This window comes from Triticum dicoccoides, chromosome 3A, assembly GCF_002162155.2.
Source record: "Triticum dicoccoides isolate Atlit2015 ecotype Zavitan chromosome 3A, WEW_v2.0, whole genome shotgun sequence".
NCBI classification, from domain to species: Eukaryota; Viridiplantae; Streptophyta; class Magnoliopsida; order Poales; family Poaceae; genus Triticum; species Triticum dicoccoides.
In genome coordinates, this window is record NC_041384.1 from 752,746,474 (window position 1) to 752,768,365 (window position 21,892).

Consider the following 21,892-nt stretch of genomic DNA (forward strand, 5'->3'; position numbering starts at 1 on the left):
CCTCTGCATAATTAGGATGTACAAAGTCAACACCAACGTACATATAAATAAATACGCCGGGAAATAGCGAAGTCATAGAAGATCAAAACTATGCCAAAGCAAGGAAAAGAAAAAGACTCCGAAGCGATCAACAACAACCGACAAACTACATCGATACATGGGCTTACATTGATACCATTATGAGATGGTTATACAAAATACTAGACCATGATTGCGCGCATTGCCGCGCCCGTCCATTTTTTATAGTATTGACAAAAATATTCATAAATACATGAAGGTATCAAATATGAATGTTAAATTTGCACAATTTAACTCATATATTGGAAAGTTATCGAATAGGAGAAATTAAATCAGTTTGCGTTGAAGTACTGTGGAAAGGAAAACTGGGCTCACATTGTCAGGCCACACTCATCCATCTTAATGGACGAATGATAGAAATATATGATATGTGGACGGATTAATTTTTATGCAAGTCCAACATTCGTTCATGTCTTACATATGAGGTTGAAAAGAAAAACCTATGTATAACCATAAAAAGAGAAGAGAAGATTTGACAGTTGAACTCTTGCCAGAGCATTGTGATAGTAAATAAAGCTTTGAATAATGTGAGTAAAACTTTCAATAATGTGAGAAGTATCATACGGTCATACGGAGCCTTACTTGGCTACCAGAATATTATAATGAAAAGGACACAAAAATATTTCTAAGTGATGTGTACTGTTTTCTTTCAAGAGACACACGTTCATTCTTTACTTGGGAGCTATCTTTGGAAAAAAAAAAGTGACCTGACAGGTTTTTGTTTCCCAAGTTCTAACAAAAACAATGGAAGGTTCAAATCTGGTGCCAATAGTTTTCAACTCTGTTGTGGTGCGCCTTCGTGCTTCACTACAAAACGTACTCAGAAAGTGTTCCACTAATCGGCTGCATGGTTAGGCTGATGAGGAGGTGGGTCATAGAGAACAGGACAGAAATTGCAGTCTCCTTCGTGTGCGTGGTGTCTATCAGGGATTCAGGGGTGATGAGTGAGGAGATACGGAGAACAATAGTGGACGGCTGGCGTCATCGACGAGCTGCGAAACGGGGCACTGCGAGAGAAGCAGGTGTTACCCTTCTCACCCTTCTACACACGCGCTCCTTCCTGCACCTTGCTTCTCCGATGCCAAGCTATTCGGCATCGTCTGCACCTCCGCTTCGGATGTCTTTGGGTGGGCGACATCCACAATTGCTCCCTCATTTAGGCTTCAGGAAGAGATAGGCTTTGAAATAGTGGCGAAAGAAAAATAGCGTGACGCAAGTTGGTTGTCGTAGCGCCGTTGCTGTTGGCAGAGGGGTCATCGGACTGGCGCACGGCGGGGTCGTCGATAAGCTCCTCACGCAGGAGCCGCCGCCGTCACCTCACGCCCACTTTCGCGTGCAAGCTGAACGGGCCAGATAATGTTACCAGCCCACATAAGCCCAGTTAATCACAGCTCTCCTAAACCAATCTTCGGAGCAACAGCCCAATAGATGATTGGCATGCGGCGACGACTGCACTAAAGATCTGTACCGCTCGTTAAACAATCCAGCGGCTGACGACGGAAAGTCACTGTGGTGGCTCGTTGTTCGCTCAGTTATACTGTTAGTTAATAGCATGACGCTGTTAGCAAGATCTCTGCAGCTGTTGAGTGATGAACCCTGCCTATGGTTATTATAACATTATTTTGTTTGGAGTGCCCAAGTGTCTAACTATAGAATTATTTCTCTTTGTTTTTTGGAAGGAAATACATCATGCAAACAGATGGCGCCGACTAAAATCTATAGGTCTTAAATTAGCTGAAAAATCGCATGCATGCTCACTTGCGGCGGGAAAAAAATTATATGAGACCAGATCTCACGGTTAGCAGGTGAGACCCGTCCTGATGAATGACACGTAGCATTCACAAATCACAAAGCACCTAATCTCTTTCTCCCCTGATTTTAAGTGAGGGGTGGGGGATGCTTTGTGATTTGCGAATGCCACGTGTCATTCATCAGGATGGGTCTCACGTGAGACTCGGTCTCATAGAATTCTTTTCCCTTGCGGCGGGCCACTAGATCGATTGGAATCAACATTTTTATGTAGAACCTTTTCTCACGCCAATCGTTTTTCCAATCAGATAAACCTAAGAAAGCAAGTGCAAGTTTTTAAAAGCCTTTGTCGTTCAGATGGAAAAGCTAAGCAGCTATGGCTGAAGTCCTCGTTACCAGTATTCAATAGTTTCCCCTGCCGTCCCCATGGCATCACATCACATGGGGTTAATTTGGTACCATTCACGATGTTAACTAAAATATAATGGCGCATCTCGCTGTCCGATGCATACCATAGATTATTTTTCTCAAAAAAGGCATAGCATAGAGTATATTAGAGGCAACCAAGTTGTCATGTACAATCGATTTGGATGGCTGTCCAATAATAGAATAAGTTTTTAGGCACCGTGTCCTATTTTTTGTTGGTTGTGGCATTTTTTTCATGATTTGATTTTGCTTATGCACCTGAGATGAACTCCGTACTTTGTTTGCTATTTTTTTTAATAAAATGGTTGTATGCATTGCTTGATGCAGGCCAGGGGTAATCCTTCTTTTCGAAAAAGGAAAAAAAAACTAGGAACCATTGTCAATTTAACACGCTGCAAGTAGCAGTCAGTCCAAGCAAAGGACGCGAAAGGGCATCTTGATTCCTCTCTGCCAATTTAGTGGGCTTGCATAGGTGTAGAAGACTTTGCCAAGTCTTCCATCAAGCATATCCATCATAGAGAAAGAAGAGAGGCTTCATAGTTGGATGGTTTCACTGCCCTCATATCCATCTTTTTCCCCGACAAAGGGCAGAAGCGGAACTCAAATCCATCTAGATCTAGCATCGATCTAGTCATATCTATCTTCCCTGAACTGATCGCTCCATCCATTATTCGCGAACTGCAGGTATGTATGTCCAATTTCTGTTGAATCAGATTATAAACTTGAGTTGTTTTACTCTGTCTCGCTCGTGTTGGAAAGCTTGTGAAATTTCTGCTGGCTGAACATCTGTACAGATCTAGCATCCAGTAGTACCGTGTCTGCTCGATTTGCTTCCTGTTAATTCCAACTATATATGTATGTTCTGTCAGCTATAAATGTGTCTATTCCTTGTGTATGTGTTAGGAATAAGCAACTTGTATTCCCATGAGGCCATAGGCCGATATATATACATGTACAAGTGTGGAACATATGCAGGAAATCCCTTATACAACGGGATAAATACAAAGGGGTACATGACTTATATTATAACTCTAACACCCCCCCTCAAACTCATGGTGGATGAACAACACTGAGTTTGGAGAGATAAAAGCCATGTTGTGCTCTAGTCTGGGCCTTCGTCAGGAAATCCGCCAACTGTAACTCGGAAGGCACATACTGAAGAGCAATAACCTGATCCTGCACACCAGCGCGCACATAGAAAGCATCAACACCAATATGCTTGGTGAGCTCATGCTTCACAGGATCGCGTGCAATGCTGATAGCACCTGTACTGTCAGATAAGAGCAGAGTCGGTGTAGTGACAGAAACACCAAAATCCTGAAGTAACCACCGTAACCAAGTCACCTCTGCCGTCAAAAGAGCCATTGCTCGCAACTCAGCCTCGGCACTCGAACGGGAAACTGCAAGCTGTTTCTTCGTCTTCCAGGCAATGAGAGAACCACCAAGAAAAACATAGTAAGCAGAAAATGAACGGCGATCTGAAGGATCACTAGCCCACGTAGCATCCGAATAGGCCTGAAGCTGTAAAGAACTGGAGCGAGGAAAGAATAGATGGTGAGAGATCGTGCCTCGAAGATACCAAAGAACACGAAGGAGATGACTATAGTGAACCGAGGTGGGAGCAGAGACAAACTGACTCAGAATATAAACCGGATAAGAGATGTCCGGACGAGTGACAGCTAGATAGACAAGACTGCCAACAAGATGACGATAACGCGTCGGGTCAGGGAGAGGATCACCATCAGTAGCACGGAGGTGAACATTGAGCTCCATAGGAGTCTCAACAACGCGCTCGTCAGTAAGAGCATCACGAGCAAGAAGATCCTGGATACACTTTTCCTGGGATATAAAAAAGCCATCAGAGGTAGAAGAGACTTCAATCCCAAGAAAGTAGCGAAGAGGTCCAAGATCAGACATAAGAAACTACTCACTAAGACGGGCCTTTACAAAGGCAATATACTCGGGGTCATCCCCCGTGATGATCATGTCATCAACATAAAGAAGAAGAAGAGTCCGACCACGAGGAGAAAGGTGAATAAACAATGCTGGATCATGAGCACTAGCTGAAAAACCAGCAGCAGTGATCACAGAGGCAAAGCGCTCAAACCAGGCGCGGGGGGCTTACTTAAGGCCATAGAGAGAGCGACGAAGACGACATACCATGCCATCAGGAATAGAATACCCAGGTGGTGGCTGCATGTACACCTCCTCACGCAGCTCACCATTAAGAAAGGCATTCTTAACATCAAGCTGAGATATAGACCAGTGGCGTGCAGAGGCAACGACAAGAAGTGTACGAACAGTGGTCATATGGGCCACAGGAGCAAAAGTCTCGTCATAATCACGACCATGCTCCTGCTGAAAACCATGAGCCACAAGACGAGCTTTGTGACGCTCAAGCGAACCATCGGAGCGAGTCTTAACCTTGTAGACCCACTTACAAGTGATCGGACGAACTCCGGGAGGAAGAGAAACAAGATCCCAGATACCAGTGCGTTCAAGAGCAGCAATCTCCTCTGCCATCGCAAACTGCCATTTAGGATGAACAACAGCCTGACGGTAAGAAGTCGGCTCAAGAACAGCAGCACCAGCGGTGGGAAATCCAAAGCGATCAACAGGCGGGCGAGGACGAGAACGCAAGCCATAAGTAGGCTGAGAGGAAGATGACGACTCATCCACAGAGGCATCGACTGGTCGTGGACGACGAGTGTAATGCTGAGGAAAAGATGGAATAATAGAAGGAGGAATCGTCAAGGAAGAATCGGGGGGTGGCGACGAAGAAGTCACCGGAGATGAAGGTGTAGAATCCGGTGACAGACTGGGAGAGGAGACCGGGGAGGAAGTCACCGGAGATGAAGGTGGAGAACCCGGTGACATGCTCGGCGAGGAGACCGGGGAGGATGGTGGCTGGGGGCGGGAGCAGCGTCGAGCGGGAGATCAGGGCGATCGGGAGATCGAGGCAGCTTCGGGAGGGCGCTGGCGACTAGATCGGGACGGACCGGCAGCGGGTGGATCGGGACGGGCCGGCAGCGACTCCGATCGGGACGGGCCGGCAACGGGAGTCCTTCGAGCGGCCGGCTGGAGAGGAGATCGGGGGCGCCTGCGGGACGAGCCCCCCTGCTTCGATCGAGCAGACGGAGAGGAGAGAGGAGATCGGGGGTGCCTGCGGGACGAACCCCCCTGCTTCGATCGAGCAGACGGAGAGGAGATCGAGCGGGATTGGAGATTGATTGCTTCGATCGAACAGACGGATCAAACGCACGAGTTGCAGCGTGCAAAAAATTAACCTAGCTCTAATACCATGTTAGGAATAAGCAACTTGTATTCCCATGAGGCCATAGGCCGATATATATACATGTACAAGTGTGGAACATATGCAGGAAACCCCTTATACAACGGGATAAATACAAAGGGGTACATGACTTATATTATAACTCTAACAGTATGTACTTTGGTATGCTACTACATCCTATAGCAAATTTGCGCTTGAAGAACATATGCCCACTGTCTACAAAATCCCTGCCACGCACAGCAAAAACATTTTGGAGGTATCCGTTCCTTTCCGATGGAGGTTGATCTTAAAAGTTAAAAGTTTTATGGGCCAATCTTCAAGCAAAGTGTCTTATCTAGTTTGGAGTTAAATTCCAAATACATGGCCAAGGTGGAGGTCTTTCAAATGCACTGGGACTTGAGGGGCACCTTGTTGTAATTAGATTTCCCCAAGAAACACCCCTCTGTCATAGTGCCAAGCAAGAGTGTCTTCAAAATTCACCCTCAAAGGAATGGATTTGATCACTGCAGCATCTTCCCCTCCAAAGCTTTGTTCCACTAAGTCATCGTCGCACTCATTTGGTCCAGGGCAAATAAGTTCAATAACATTGGCCAGAAGGTTCAGACCTCTCACTGCCACTGGTGTGTGACTTGTGAGTTCTTCCCCTAGGCAGCCACGGAACCTTCCACATATTGATTTTATTCCGTGTACTCTGTTCTCCATATCACCTCATTTTTAGCAGGTCAACTCCTTTTAAGATACCCCTCCACTTGTACGACATTGCCCCCCGTGGGTTTTGCGATCAGCAAGTTGCTACCTAGGAAGTATTTAGCTCATAGCTCTCTAGAACATAAAGATTCAGGATTTTGGATAATCCTCCATACGACTCCATCCCTGCCAAGCAAGCATCGCCGTTAAAGCCGCAAATCTCTCTGAAGCCCAGGCCTCCATCTTTTTTGTTTTTGTTAACTTCTCCCAACTCAACCAATGAACTTTATTCTCCTTATCATGCTGGCTTCACCCATATCTGGCCACCAATATACTAATTTGATCACATACTGTTTTAATAAGATCAACACACAACATCGTGCAGGTTGGAATTTCCTGTGCAGTATAGCTTTACTGCCACCTTTGAATTCTATGACATCACGAACCCTCTCCTTCAAATAGGCAAAATATTTTGTTCTCGATCTACCTATATGGATCGGCAAACCCAAATATCATTCGCTGGGAGCTTCTTTTGTAACTTCAAGCGTTTGCATAACTCCCCTTTTGTCTGCTTCATGTACATTGCAGCTGAAAAGCATTGCTGGCTTGTACCTGTTAATTGCTTGGCCCGTACTAAATCCATAAAGCTCTGTTCATTAGCTTGGTGGCTATCTTTTAACTGTTTGTTGGGTTCATAACCTAATGGTCATTAGCTTTCATATGAATTATAATAGATGTTATTACATCTCTCTTTGAAATAACCTGATCATCCAGCAAATGATTGGAATCTTTTGGTCTAACTTAGTCCTTAGATTCCATTTTTCATCCACATTTGTTTTGACATCACTGCAAGTTCTTTAATCATCCAAGCAGAATCAAGGAAGAACTGATGATGCGATCAGAACCAAACCGATAAAGACACACTACTGATCCACTAACCGCTGACACAGCCCAAGGACTCTGATCATCCTCCCCACTGCCACATCTACGCAGTTTCACCACCAAGCACGGCCCCTTTGATCTGCAGCTAACCTCGGCTGGACTGTCAAAATCAGGTGTTCATATGGACGTGGTTTGGACCTAGTTAGAATGGGCCAAACCGGTCCACGTAGCATGTTTCAGTCAGAGCACATAGGAACCCCTATTGGCCTACTAGTTGATACTCCTTCTGTAAACTAATATAAGAGCATTTAGAATGCTAAAGTAGTAATCTAAATGCTCTTATATTAGTTTACAGAGGGAGTACTTATTTTCTTTATCTTGCTATTGCTACTTCCGTCAAATAATAAATAACCCACTTCTGCTTCGGTACACCCCCCCTGAACACATCGACGGCTGAGATTACTCTCTAAATAACCTTTGAGCTAGGTGCAGCTATGGTGGCTAATTGAATTTGCGCAGGCTTGTTTGGTGGGGTAAATCAATGAAGTAAAGCAGCGAGTGGCGTGTGAGAAGATGGTTCTGGGGCGAGTGGCGTGTGAATAAAGACCGCCGAGAGGAAAATGCTCAGCATAGGATTCTAGAGCGTTAATATGGAGCCATTTTGGCAGCCCGCGGTGTCGGCCAGGCAATGAGTGACATCCCAACGGCAAGCAGTGGTCTCGCTCTTTTCAGTTTATATATATATATCTGAAGTTGTTCCTTTACACTAGACAATGTCCTTGGCAGCAGTGCCAATCGCATCATGTCACATGGGCTTACCTTGATACCATTATGAGATGGTTATATAAATATAGCAGAATGCTGGTAGCAAGATCTCCATAGCTGATGAGTGATGAACCCCTGCCTATGGTTATTATCTTTATCTTTACCTAATAATAAAGAAAATTGGGTTTCTGGTCGTCCGTCATGGCATTTTGCAGAAAAGTCTCTCTGTTTCAGAGAATTCAACCCGCAATCCTGTTTTAAGTTAGAACGAATCGTTTTTTTTTCGTATTTTACACAAAAGCCCCTGTGTTTTATTGAAATCAACCCGCCGTTTTCAGAGAATTCAACCCGCAGTCCTGTTTTAAGTTAGAACGAATCGTTTTTTTCGTATTTTACACAAAATCCCCTGTATTTTCTTGAAATCAACCCGCCGCCTGGATTTAAGTCACACGCGAACCATTATTTTAAATTTTTTGAAACCCCCCCTCACCTTTTAGTTAATTCATCCACGCATCATATTTAAGTCAAACAATTGCTTTTCTAAATCATCCATATCTTTTAAACCGTAACTCTGATTTGAACATGTTATATATGAAATTTAATTAGAAAAATATGTAAAATATGAATTTGAGATTAATTTTACCTGTTAAGTATTTTTCAATATTATTTTGGAAGATATTTAATTCAAACAAATGATTTCTAAATTATCCGTATCTTTTAGACCGTAACTCTGATTTTAACATGTTATATATGAAATTTGATTAGAAAAATGTGTGGAATCTGAATATGATGTTAATTTCACCTGTTAAATTTTTTAAAGGAAGCAAACTTATAATTTATAGCGCATGATCCATTTTTTTCGTACCGGTGGCGATCTAGATTGCAAATAAACACCCCACTATAACCATATAGGAAAAAATATTGATAACAACACATGCATACCTCTAAAAAATGTCCCAAGGAAAAACAACAGATTTCTCATCGTGAGAGTGGGAGAAAGCGAGAGAGAGAGAGAGAGGGAGAGAGAAAGAGAGGGAGAGGGAGGAGAGAGAGGGAGAGAGAGACGCCTTCGGATTAAGCATATTCAAACACGTTTTGTTTTCTGTGAACATTGAGGCCATCGCCGGCGTGGGTGAGAAGGAGGATAAGCGACAACACAAATATGATGCCTCGCTAAAATAAAGAAGATGAACCTTTGTGGTTTTGAGTGATGGTTGTTGGGTTAAGAGCGTGCGTTATGTTTTTTCTCCCGTTGCAACGCATGGGTTTTTTTGCTAGTAACATTATAATTTGTTTGGGTTGCCCAAGTGTCCAAGTCTTCCGTCAAGCTACATACAGAAAGACGAGAAGCTTCATATAGTTGGACGGTTTCATTGCCTACTCAAATCCTTTTTTTCTTTGATAAAGGGCGGAACGCATATCCATCTAGAGCTATCATCGATCCACTCATATCTATCTTCCCTAAACTGACCGCTCCACCCATGATTCGCGAACGGCAGGCATGCATGTCAAAGTTCCCTAAACTTGAGTTGTTTCACTTTGTTGCACTCGTGTTGCAGTTAAATTTCTGCTAGCTGAACATCTGTATAGCTAGCTTGATTTGCTTCCTGTTAATTCCAACTATACATGTATGTGTCTATTCCCTATATACTATGTACTTTGGAATACTACTACATCCAATATATAGCAAATTTGTGCTTGAAGAACATATGCCCAGAGTCTTCAAAATACCTGCCGCACAGCACATATTTTGGATTGATTTTTTTTTTTTGAGAATCTCACAAAGCTTTATTACTGAATCATAATGTTCATAGGTACAAAAAGAAGATCGCCGGGTTGTCCTAGCCAAGTGTGTCGGCCAAACCCTAAAGATAACGCATGCTTTGCGAGATTATGGGCCTCCGTATTGGAGGTCCTATACTCATGAGTAAACGAATATGAAATAAAGGTAGTTGCTCTAGTCTTGATTTCCTCGACAATGGCTCCAAATTCTGCTGAGCTTCCCTGTTTGATTGCATCTACCACCACCTTGCAATCGGAGGCAACAAGTAAATGGTTGATATAGAGATCTTCTGAAAGTGCTAATGCCTCCCGAACAGCTAGTGCTTCTAGCACTTGGGGGTTGTGCAGTCCTCTGAAAACGAGAGCTGACGCTCCCATGAACAAACCTCTCTCATCCCTGCAAACCACACCAACTGCGCCAAACGTACCTGGGCGTGACACGGCCGCGTCCACATTGAGTTTGTAGTAATCTGTTGGTGGTGGAATCCACGTACGGGGTCGTGGTACTGCTATCCCATGTGATTCCTCCTTCTTCTTCTTCAAAAACTCTATGTCTGATAAGTAAGCTTTGATGAAGTTGTCAGTGGCAAACGGAGTCTGGTATATATCCTCATGTATAGCTTTCCGTCTTGCACTCCAAATCGCCCATAAAGTAACAATCATCAACTGAAATTGCTCCTGTGGAAGAGAGTCATTCATGGCAAAGAGCCACAGCCGTGCGTCAGGTTCTGAGGTTGCCCACATGTGCTCGACCATCTCGGCTTCTGAAAGTGCCCACACACACCTAGACACATTACACTCCAGCAAAGAATGCCGCCAGCTATCCTGCCCTCCGCATAGGGAGCAAGCACTCGTAGTGGCCATATGACGATGGTTTAGGACATCTCCCGTAGGGAGTGAGTGTTGCGCCAATCGCCAAGTGAAAAAGCGCAGTTTCGGTGGCACTGACATGTTCCATAGCGAGTTCCACCCCCTCATCTCATGTTCAGAGTTGGAAGGATCCTCCCTTTCCTCCAGCCATGCCTCGCGCCCAATCTTGATCTTGACAATCATCTTATAAGCTGACCGTACAAAAAAACGCCCCCTTGGATCATCATTCCATGCCCAGAAATCGTCCACACGCCGTGTACAGAGCGGTATTTGCAAGATCGCCTCCACATCAATGGCTATGAACACCTGTCTAAGCAAGTCCTCTCGCCATGCAGCTCTAGTGTGGTCGATCAGATCAGAAACCAATTGCGGTGGGTCAGCAACTAAGGAGGCCACCGGCTTCATCATTCCGTCCCTTGGGATCCAACTATGTTGCCATATGTTCGTGGTAGTTCCATCACCAATACGCCGGATAGCTCCTTGGGTGATAATATCTCTCCCATCAAGTATAGATCGCCACACCTGAGAAGGATGTGGACCTAGTTGAGCTTCAAGGACTGTACATTGTGGAAAATATGATGCTTTAAGGATTTGTGCACTAAGAGAGGAGGGATCATTCAATAATCTCCAAATTTGCCGAGACAAAAGTGCCAAGTTGAAGATTTCTATATCCCGAAAGCCAAGTCCTCCCAAACTTTTCGGTCGGGTCATCAAATCCCAAGCTACCCAACATGGTTTCCTCTTGCCTCTCTTGCTCCCCCACCAAAATTGACGAATGAGTGACGTAATGCTTCCACAAAGGCCTCGAGGTAATCTGAAGCAAGACATCGAAAAAACTGGTAAAGCTTGAGCCATAGATTTTATGAGAACCTCCTTTCCTGCCACTGATAAAAGTTTCTCCATCCATCCCTTTATCCTTTCCCAAACTCTGTCTCGTAAATATTTGAAGGTGCCATTTTTGGACTGTCCAACATCGGTCGGCAGACCCAAATACTTTTCACTCAAAGACTCATTTTGCACATTAAGTATATTCTTTATCTCCACCCTAAGGGTCTCCGGGCATCCCTTACTGAAAAATATGGACGATTTATCATAGTTTACCCTTTGGCCCGAAGCCAAGCAATATGCATCAAGTAGGTTTGAAACCTCATTTGCCCCCTGGACACTAGACTTGAAAAGCAGCAGGCTGTCATCTGCAAACAAAAGGTGGTTCGCTACCGGAGCCGTGGGCGCCACCTTTATGCCACCGAGCACTAATGACTGAGAACTGTGTTTTAAAAGGCACGAAAGGCCCTCCGCTGCAATCAAGAATAAGTAAGGGGAAATAGGATCTCCCTGCCTGATACCCCTGGAAGGTGAGAAGCTCTCTAATCTTTCTCCATTAAACAAGACCGAGAATGAAACAGAAGTGATCATGCTCATAACTGTATGGATCCAATCTGGTGCAAAGCCAAGCTTAACCATAATTGCCTTTAGATAAGGCCACTCTAGTCTGTCATATGCCTTCATCATATCAAGCTTAAGTGCACAAAAGCTGTTTGTCTTGGATCTGTTTCTCTTCATGAAGTGCAAACATTCATACGCACAAATAATATTATCCGTGATCAACCTCCCGGGAACAAAGGCTGATTGCTCCTTTGAGATAATATCTGGCAATATCAACTTCAATCTATTCGACACCACTTTAGAAGCTATTTTATAAATCACATTGCAAAGGCTGATAGGCCTAAACTGGGTAAGTAGAGTGGGATTTTGTACCTTGGGTATCAACACGAGTACCGTATCATTAATGCTTGCAGCAGTCTCCTCTCCACGGACGATCCGAAGCACCACTTTAGTTACTTCATCCCCACAAATGTCCCAGTGGCGCTGATAGAAGTGTGCAGGAAAACCATCTGGCCCCGGTGCCTTCGTAGGAAACATCTGAAACAGGGCCTGCTTTACTTCCTCATTTGTGTAAGGAGCGCAAAGCAAAGCATTCATCTCTGGTGTCACTTTCCGAGGCACATGTTGTAATACATCATCTACCCCCTGTACACCTTCCGTCGTGTACAAGGTTTTATAAAAATCTGTCACAAGTTGTTTCATCTCAGCCTTGTCCTCTACTCTTATACCCAGCGCATTGTGTAGAGCTCGAATCATATTCTTCCTACGCCGCATATTTGCTCTCATGTGAAAAAATTTTGTGTTGCGATCACCCGCAGTCAGCCACTGTATGCGCGATCTTTGTCTCCACATTAAGTCCTCCCTATGATAGAGCTCAACCAGTCGTTCATTCAACTTTTGCTCAAGGTGATTTGGAGCAGTCCTAGACGGAACACTCCGAAGCCTCTCTAGCTCCGCTTTTGCCTTCTTGATCTCCTTCCTAACACTTCCAAAAGTTGCATCCTCCCATGCCGAGAGGTTCTTTGACAGAAGCTCCAATTTTCTGCGAATCCCTTCAACTCCTTGATCCGCTTGCAGTTCGCTCCATCCTGAGCTGATAGTGTCACGCCATGATTCATGTGACTCCCACATCACTTCGTACCGGAAGCTCGGTTTAGGGCGTGGTAAAACCTCTTCAAACTGTACGAGTATTGGTCCATGATCCGAGGACGCCGAAGTTAAGTTTGTAACCTTGGCCATAGGGAAAAGCGCCGCCCAATCAGCTGTGGCCATCGCTCTGTCAAGCCTCACGCGGGTGTAGGATCCCCCGGTCACTTTTTTCTCAAAGGTCCAAAATCTGCCATGATAGCCCAAGTCCATCAACATGCAAACGTCAACCGCATCCCGAAAACCTTGTATTTGTGCATTACTCCGATTAGCAGCTCCCTCATGTTCATCCGGACGTAAAACTTCGTTAAAATCGCCCAAACACAGCCAAGGGAGGTTGCTAAAAGACGCCAACCCCTTTAGGAGATCCCATGTTTGGTGTCTCAGTTGTGTCTGGGCCTCGCCATACACGCATGTCAACCTCCATGGGTCTTTCCTTTCCTCTACCACCTTTGCATCAATATGATAAACAGAATCACCCAAGATCTCAACATTTATTGTATTATTCCAAAAAATCCCTATTCCTCCACTTCTTCCTTGACTATCTATCGCATAGGCATTATCATAGCCCAAAGTGTTAGCTAAAGCTTCTACACGTGCACCCTTTACTTGAGTTTCAACAATACACAACACGGTAGGGGTAAATTTCTTGGCAAAGTCGCGAAGCTCACGAACTGTCGCGGCTTTACCCGCGCCGCGACAGTTCCAACAAAATGAACTCATTGCGTCTGGCGGCACTCCTCGGAGGAGCCCGCCGATCCATCATACTGGTCCTTGCCATGTTCCACTCCATCTGTCACCATACTCGGTGTCCCTGCATCAGACAGCTCCTTAAACAGGGCTCCTTTATTGCCAACATCTTTCTTCCGTCGCTTCACCTCTTTCCTTGGAGACACATATACAGGCGGCATCGGTGGAACCCCGTCCGGCTTTCCAGAGATTACAAGAGCTGTAGAGCTCACTAGGACCACGTCCCCTTCTCCATCATCGCTCGACTGAACTGTCTCTGGATGGTTCTTGTCCGAAGATTGCCTCTTGTTACTTGCCACCACTACCCCCAGCGTTGCAGCAGTCGGTTCCTCGATCATACCCTTGGGCTCGCTTGGCCCCGATACTTCTGTGGTCATTGCATTGTCCTCTCCTTCATCCTGCCTCCCCGCCTCCCTGCGAGGTTCATTCTGATATGCATTGAAGCGCCAACTTTGATTGGGGTTATACTGCTCTCGCCCCCTACCTCTTCCTCCTGCATTCCTTGGGCCGCCTCGTCCCCTCTGGTTACCAAAACCACCTCTGCCAGGTTGCCTGAAGCGAATATTGTCAGCCAGAACAAATTCACCCCACTCAAACTTTGTCTCATCATGAACACCATCACCACACTCCTCGTGCCAATGCTCGCATTCACCACAGTTAAAGCAAAAGACAGGTAATTTCTCGTATTTTACTTGATATCTAACTCGTTCATCCCCCTTCTTTCCAGTGACAAACCTCTTAATTTTTGCATTGATATCGATTTTCACCCTCACCCGGACAAATTCACCAAAGAAACCTGCCGGTAGCTTGAGCTGCACTTCTTCCACCTCGCCAATTCGCGATGCCATCCCCCTGACTGCAGGCTCGATCAAAAAGTTGTCAGGTAAACGATGGATTTGCGCCCAAACTGCCAACTTATCCAACTTGATGCTATCAGGGTTTTTGAACCCATCATACTCCACCAAAATCACTGCTTGGTCTCTGAAAAGCCATGGCCCCTCTAGCATGGCCTTATTCCAATCCCCTAGACAACCAAACTGCGCTGTGAACAAGTTGTCCTTCACCTTCCTCCAGACCACCGTTTTCGCTGGATTCCAGGCTGCACGCATGTCCCCATAAAGAGCATCAGGGCTGAAAGTCCTTGTAGTGTGTACCCTGGCTATGGCTAGCCACTTCGCCGGCGCCCCCAGATCCGACAACTCCTCCTCCCACACGAAATCATCATCTTCCTCCTCCTGCAAATTCAACCTGGCTAGCAGCTCCTCCGTCGTCTCCTTGCCATGCCGCCCCTTCGAGCTTGATCCCGACGCCATGAACCGAGCAGTCTAGTCGCCGCCAACGAAAACCCTAGATCGATCTGCCGGAGAAACCACTATAACCAAGGCCGGGTAAGGTCACGAGGGGCCTCCCTTGATCAGCCCGAGTCCAGGGGATCACCAGCAGGTTCGATCGGGGAAAAGAAGGTAAGATCCGGCCGCGGCGCCGGAGTATGTCGAAACCCTAGGCTATCGCCGTCGGGGAGAGAAAACTCGCCGAGAGAAAACGACTCACGGACTCGCCCCTATTATCTGGATGGATGGATGGATAATCTGGACTGGTGAAGGCGAGGGGAACCTCACGCATTGACTCGCGGGATCCATCCAGGAACGCACGCATGCATCGCCATCATGTACGCAGCGGGCATCTTTCTTCTTGATCACTACGATGAAGGGAGATATACATATTTTGGATTGATATCCATCCTTTTCGATTGAGGTTGATCTTAAAGCCCAAGGTGCTATGGGCCTATCTCGAAGCAAAGTGCCGCATCTAGTTTGAGAAATTTAACTTCCAAATACATGGCCAAGGTGGAGGTCTTTCAACTGCACTGGGACTTGAGGTTGTTTTTTTTTGTTTTGGAAAAGGAAGTTAAAACCCCTGGTCTCTGCATCAATCGATGTATACAGCCATCTTTATTAATTATACAACAAAGATCTGACAAGTACATACATTAAGCCACCCAAAGCCACCACTCACACCTACAAACTCGGTAGTGTGGAGTGCTCTCACTCCCCATATCTAAAACTGATGTCGTCGTTGATCCATCCACATAATGTATCGTAATCTACAGCCGGTGCAGCAAACCTAAAGCGTACACCACATGCACACGTTTTAGAAACTGCCATCATCATTGAAACACCTCAATGTGTCATAGTGCCAAGCAAGTTAGTCTTCAAAATTGTCCCTCAAAGGAATTGATTTGATCGCTGCAGCATCTTCCGTTCCAATGCTTTGTTCCACTAAGTCATTGTCCCACTTATTTGTGACTGGGTTCGGGCAACAAGTACAATAACATTGGTCAGAAGTCTCAGACCCCTCACGGCCACTGGTTTGTAGGTTCTTGCCCTAGGCACCCACGGAACCCTCCATGTGTTGATTTTCTACCGTGTACCGTATTCTCCATATCAACCCTTTTTTAGCACGTAAATTCCTTTTAAGATGCCCTTCCACATAAAGATTCATGATTTTGGATCATCCGCCATCCTTGTGGAGCCAGCATCCCCATGTTAAAGCTGTAAATCTCTCCGAATCCCTGGCCTACATCTTTTTTGGTTTTGTTAACTTTTGCCGACTCAGCCGATGAACTTTATTCTCCTTATCCTACCGGCTCCACCCATATCTGGCCACAAAGGTACTAATCTGTTAACATATCATTTTTGTAAGATCAACAGATGATATCATGAAGGTTGGAATTGCTTGTGCAATAGCTTTACTGCCATCTTTGAATCCCTGCCCTTCAAATAGGTAAAATATTTTGTTCTCGGTCTACCTATATGGACCGCATACCCAAATATCTTCCGCTAGGAGCTTCTTTTGTAACTTCAAGTTTTTGAGTAAGTTCCCTTTTGTGTGCTTCATGTACATTGGAGCTGATAAATATTGCTTGTTTGCTTGCCCCGAATTAAATCATAGAGCTCCATGTTCATTAGCTTGGTGGCCATCTTTTAACTGTTTGCTAGGTCCATAACTTAATGTTCATTAGCTTTCATCTGAATCACAATAAATGTTATTACACCTTACTTATGAGGAAATTACCTAAATCATGGTGTTGCACTGCACTGTGGTCTATTGTAAAATAATATTCAGTAAATGCAACATAGGTCATCATGATCAAAATTACCGGTCTGATAACAACTGCATGTGCTGGAGAGCATGGCAGTTTTATTCTCAATGCTTATATGTTTGACACACTGATCATTCTTATGAACGTTTTACAAGACTCGAATTAATAGGAATGTCCGAAACAAATGAATCACCTTGGTATGTCTTTTTCTTGTACAGAAGTTGATAAGTTCATGGAGTAGTCCTTGCTGCATGAACTTTTGGCTCTTACACAAATTTACATTAAGAAGCTTCTTCGTTTTAGACAAGGAGAGCTTGTTTTGTTTTTCGAGAATGGAGGAGATTGATTATGTTAACCTCATTCAATGATTTCTGAAATATTGAACCATGCTCATGTGCTTGCTGTTATCTTAGTAACATGAACATTATTTTGTTTCTCGAGAAAATAATAATAGTTTATTAATTTCAGGACGGACGGGAGATGCGAGTTGGCGACTGTACTCTTTTGCTGTTGATGTTAGTCCTTTCAGGTGCACGCTCAAGACAGCAGCCAAATGTTCCCCCAGGTGCCAGCTTCGCACTCTATGCCACCATCGGCGCCAAGACGCAGTGCTCGTCATCACCCCGTGGTGGGCAATGGGTCTGCTGTCATGGACGAGGATTCCATGGCCAAGGCTATGAAGCGCCAAGCGTCGCGCAACCTTGATTTCTCGGCAGGTATATCTTCGTCCAAATATATCCTTTTTTATTTCAAACACGCTTATTTCTTCCAATGTAAATAAAGTACAGTAGGTCTTACTTTGGGAAAGCGGTCAAATGTTCCTCCTTCCAGATGCGCCCTGAGGAAAGCGGCCAAATGTTTTGTTAGCTTCCCAACAGTTGGAGGCCTGTTCAGATGGTGCTCAATATTGTGGTCCGTCCGAAGGGAGGAAAGACAGAGACGAGCAAGGGATTGATCATGATTTCCCTCTTATTAAGGTTGATGACCATAAACTTGAAAATGTTAAGAGGGACATTATCAAAGAGATAGCAGAAAAGGATGGACTTCCTGATGCTGAAGCGGTCGAGAAGCTAGTTCAGTTATTGCAACTTGATCGAACTGAACGAAGGATAGACCTTGCCAGCCGAGCAAGGGTTGCCGATATTATCGCAGCTACAGAAAATCATGATTGCCTTCGCAGGTTTATACAACTAAGGGGCCTTCCGGTCTTGAATGAGTGGCTTCAAGAGGCCCACAGAGGGAAGCCTGGTGAAGGGATTAGTCCTATAGAAAATGATAAGCCTACTGAAGAACTTATTCTGTCCCTGCTTCGTGCACTAGGGAAATTGCCTATCAATATGGATGCCTTACAAAGCTGCAGTATTGGGAAATCTGTCAATCATCTGCGCAGCCATAAAGACCAGGAGATACATAGGAACGCTAGGCGTCTTGTTGAGGACTGGAAGAAGCGGGTTGACGCTGAAATGAAGTCGGATGATGTATCCAACAGGATTCCCTCCGTGCAATCATCAAACTACAAGGTAATCTCCACTGCAGTAATACCCTGGCCCATTAGTTGAGGCTCATGTGGCCCGAGCTCAGTCGTGTGTGGAAAGCTTAGGTGAAGCTTGACCAGCATAAATATTGTGATCAAACATAGCACCTGGAATGAAAGAGTAAAGTTGGGTGCTATATATATACGGGCCCACCCCACAGGTGGGCTTGGTATCGAGCAAACTTCGGTCAGGTTATTACATATATACTTAGATAATATTTATCTTGTCTCAGATAATATTTTATCTCCATCAACTTTTAAAAAAGAAGGTGTGCCCGGCCCCACCTCTACACCAAGTGATTCTCGCAGCCATTATTTTTACAACCATAAAGAGTATGTATCTGCCCTTATGTCTGGCCGATGAACTTAGTTAGATTTTATCATTGGTTAGTCTTTTGCTCCATACAGGGGACTTGAGTAATATCAGGAAGTTGGCCAAAACACTAAGTCGTTGTAGCAAGGTTGCATTTTCATTTCCTGGTTGAAAGAATCTGTTTCATTCTGTGCGGCAATTTTATACAGGCGTGCCTTGTTTTCTGACAGGCTTATGACATTGGAGAACATGACACTGGACAATCCAGCCTATCTTCAAAGAGCATCAGGAATTTTTTGTCTTCTTCAGGTTACTGCTATTCCAAATATTTTAGAAGTTTGAATGTTAAATCTATGTATCTTTAAATTATACATGAGATTCATATCTAACACCACAATCTGTCTTGAGGTTCAAAATGCTATCATATTATTATAATAGCTCTGTCATGTCAAGAACTTGTATTACTACCTATTCTATTAAAAGAAGAATTACAGTTGGTCTTATTTGAGATTTTTTTTGTATTACAGCAACGGCTGATCAATTAACTGAACTTAAAGCCCTTCAGAGTGTACTGATGGACGCAAATGCAGAGCCTGCCAAGCTATCATATCCATTCATAAAATACATCACAAGAAATTTCTCTCAAGAGATCGGCCGTGGTGGTTTTGGAGTTGTTTACCTGGTATGATTTCTTGATTGTGTTGCAGCTAGTAATTGTACATGCACGTGTTTTCCAATGGGGCAAAATTATCATGTCAATGCTAAGTTTGTAATATGTTAAGTAAACAGGGAGATCTCGGAACTGGAAAGGTTGCTGTGAAGAAACTTTCCATAATGCAGGGTTTTTTTGACGCAGTCTTTCTGGATGAGATTAATTGTTTAATAAAGGCAAAGCACAATAATATAGTGAGATTTCTAGGTTATTGTGCGGATACATACGGGGAATATGTGCGATTCAATGGAAAGCTTGTGCTTTCAGAGGTACCACAACGGTTGCTATGCTTCGAGTATGTTCCTAAGGGAAACCTTCATAAGTATCTTGAAGGTAAAGCTTGCAACCTTTTCTTTTTGAAGAAAAAACTAAAATCTACTACAAATAGGAGAACAAATTCATGTTCACGAGGACTTGAATTTGATGATGAGACTATACATCCATTCTCCTGGCTGAGGAACCTAGGTTGATTTCCTACAGGTTTTGACTTTATCTCTCCATTACGTCGTAGTTACCTAAACTCTTCTTCAGCAGTTAAGCATGTTCTTAAACACCTCTGAAACCTATATCCTGTAACTTATTAAAACGGGACACAGTTTTAGCAAAGTTTAAATGAGCTACATTGGTCCAATTCCAAATATGACATGCATGACCATAGTACTAGAGACCTGTTGATGACAAGAACAACTCAACCTAATGTTGCGATCTGTATGTACACTATAACTAAAGACTAAAACTTCTAGAAAAATCATAACTCAAGTTCAAAAAACTTGTGAACCTTTTTGTGAATATAGAGGATGAGTAACACATGCATGTAAAATTTAGTACTCATTTACAATTAGTGTTTACCATAATTTAAAGACTATTTTATGACAAGTTATGTAACCTACAATGTAGCTAATTGTTTTTTTTTTCAAAAAGGAGGAATGCCCCTGGCCTCTACATCTCTTGATGCATGCATCCATATTATTAATAAAGGTTGGTACAGAACAAGGTCTGAAACAAAACGATGAGTCTCGTAAAAAGAGTTGCCACAACCAGCAAATATAGGGTAAGATGACTAAACACCTAACCTATTGTTGGACCGCCATCCAAACCGGTTGTAAGTATCCCGTGCAACCATCTCCCATCGGTTGCATCCAATATCCATAAGGATCCAAGCAAATGCCCTGAAGATAATCTACAAAAAAAATTGTGATGATTTTTCTGTTAAAGGCAAGATCATTCCGACAATTCCATATGGCCCAAAGTAATGCACACGCTCCAACTTGAATATGTGCCGCAGTCTTAGGCTGTATCCCAGTTAACCAAGTCCCAAATAAATGCCAAACGTGATGGGCGGAGGCACGTTAAAGGACACGTGAATAGTCTGCCACAATAACCTAGCAAGTGGGCATTGGAGAAAAAGATGTATTGTTTCGTCCTGATCATGAAAGTAACATCGTTTACTACCCTCCCTACTACGTCATTGTAGCTAATTGTACCGTGACTTAATTTTTGATTGATCATTTTCCACCAAAATTCATAAGTATGCGTGTCTACCTTTACTTCATTTTCACAATTTTTTGCTATAGCTATGATTTTTCCTGAAATTTTATTTAGGATTTGTTTTTGTTCTCCTTTAGACTGTTAGCTCTGTTGGTATGGATAATGCACATTTCATGTACAATGGACCATTATCATGATTGTCCAATCAGTTTGTCCTTTCATTGTTAATTTAAATCATATCCTTTCATAGTTGGTAATTTTTGCAGTGTGTTATAACTGCAAATTTCGACAACCATCTGTTGAACCTTACTAGTCAATCATACATTAGAGTATAAAGTAACTGAACTTCCTTATAATCCAAATATAAGAACTGGGAAAATGCTGGCATATACCAATCTTCTGATGTGTGTTATAACAGCACCTTGAAACAACTACCAATTGAACCTTACTAGTCAATCATACATTAGAGTATAACCAACTTTGATAAAAATTCTGCCTTGATAATATAATATCAAAAATTGCTTAATGTCGCACATCTTCCACTTGTATTCTCCATCACTTTCCTGAAGGTGGATGATTTTTCATAACAAAATTCACTCTTAATTCTTGGAGATGAATGGTAAATGTGCCCTGTATTTTGTTGTTGTTTTTGTTGCAGATAAATCTCATAAAAATGAATGGCAAATACGATACCAAATGATTAGGGGAATTTGTCACGGTCTGAACTATCTTCACAACCAACGTGTTATTCACTTGGATTTAAAACCAGACAACATTCTTTTGGATGCTCGCATGAATCCAAAAATTACAGACTTCGGGATATCAAGATGCTTTGATGAAGGAATAACTAGAATTTACACTAAAAATGTTCGTGGAACAAGGTAAGCCAAGACTATCATAATATTTTTTTCTTGTTATTTAGCATGGTA

At 43.7% G+C, this 21,892-nt stretch overlaps 1 pseudogene; it reads left to right on the forward strand.

Annotated features, from left to right (window-relative positions):
• Nucleotides 1–2,253: 2,253 nt before the first annotated feature.
• The window catches only part of LOC119270704, a 19,979-nt pseudogene continuing 340 nt past the window's right edge, over nt 2,254–21,892 (forward strand).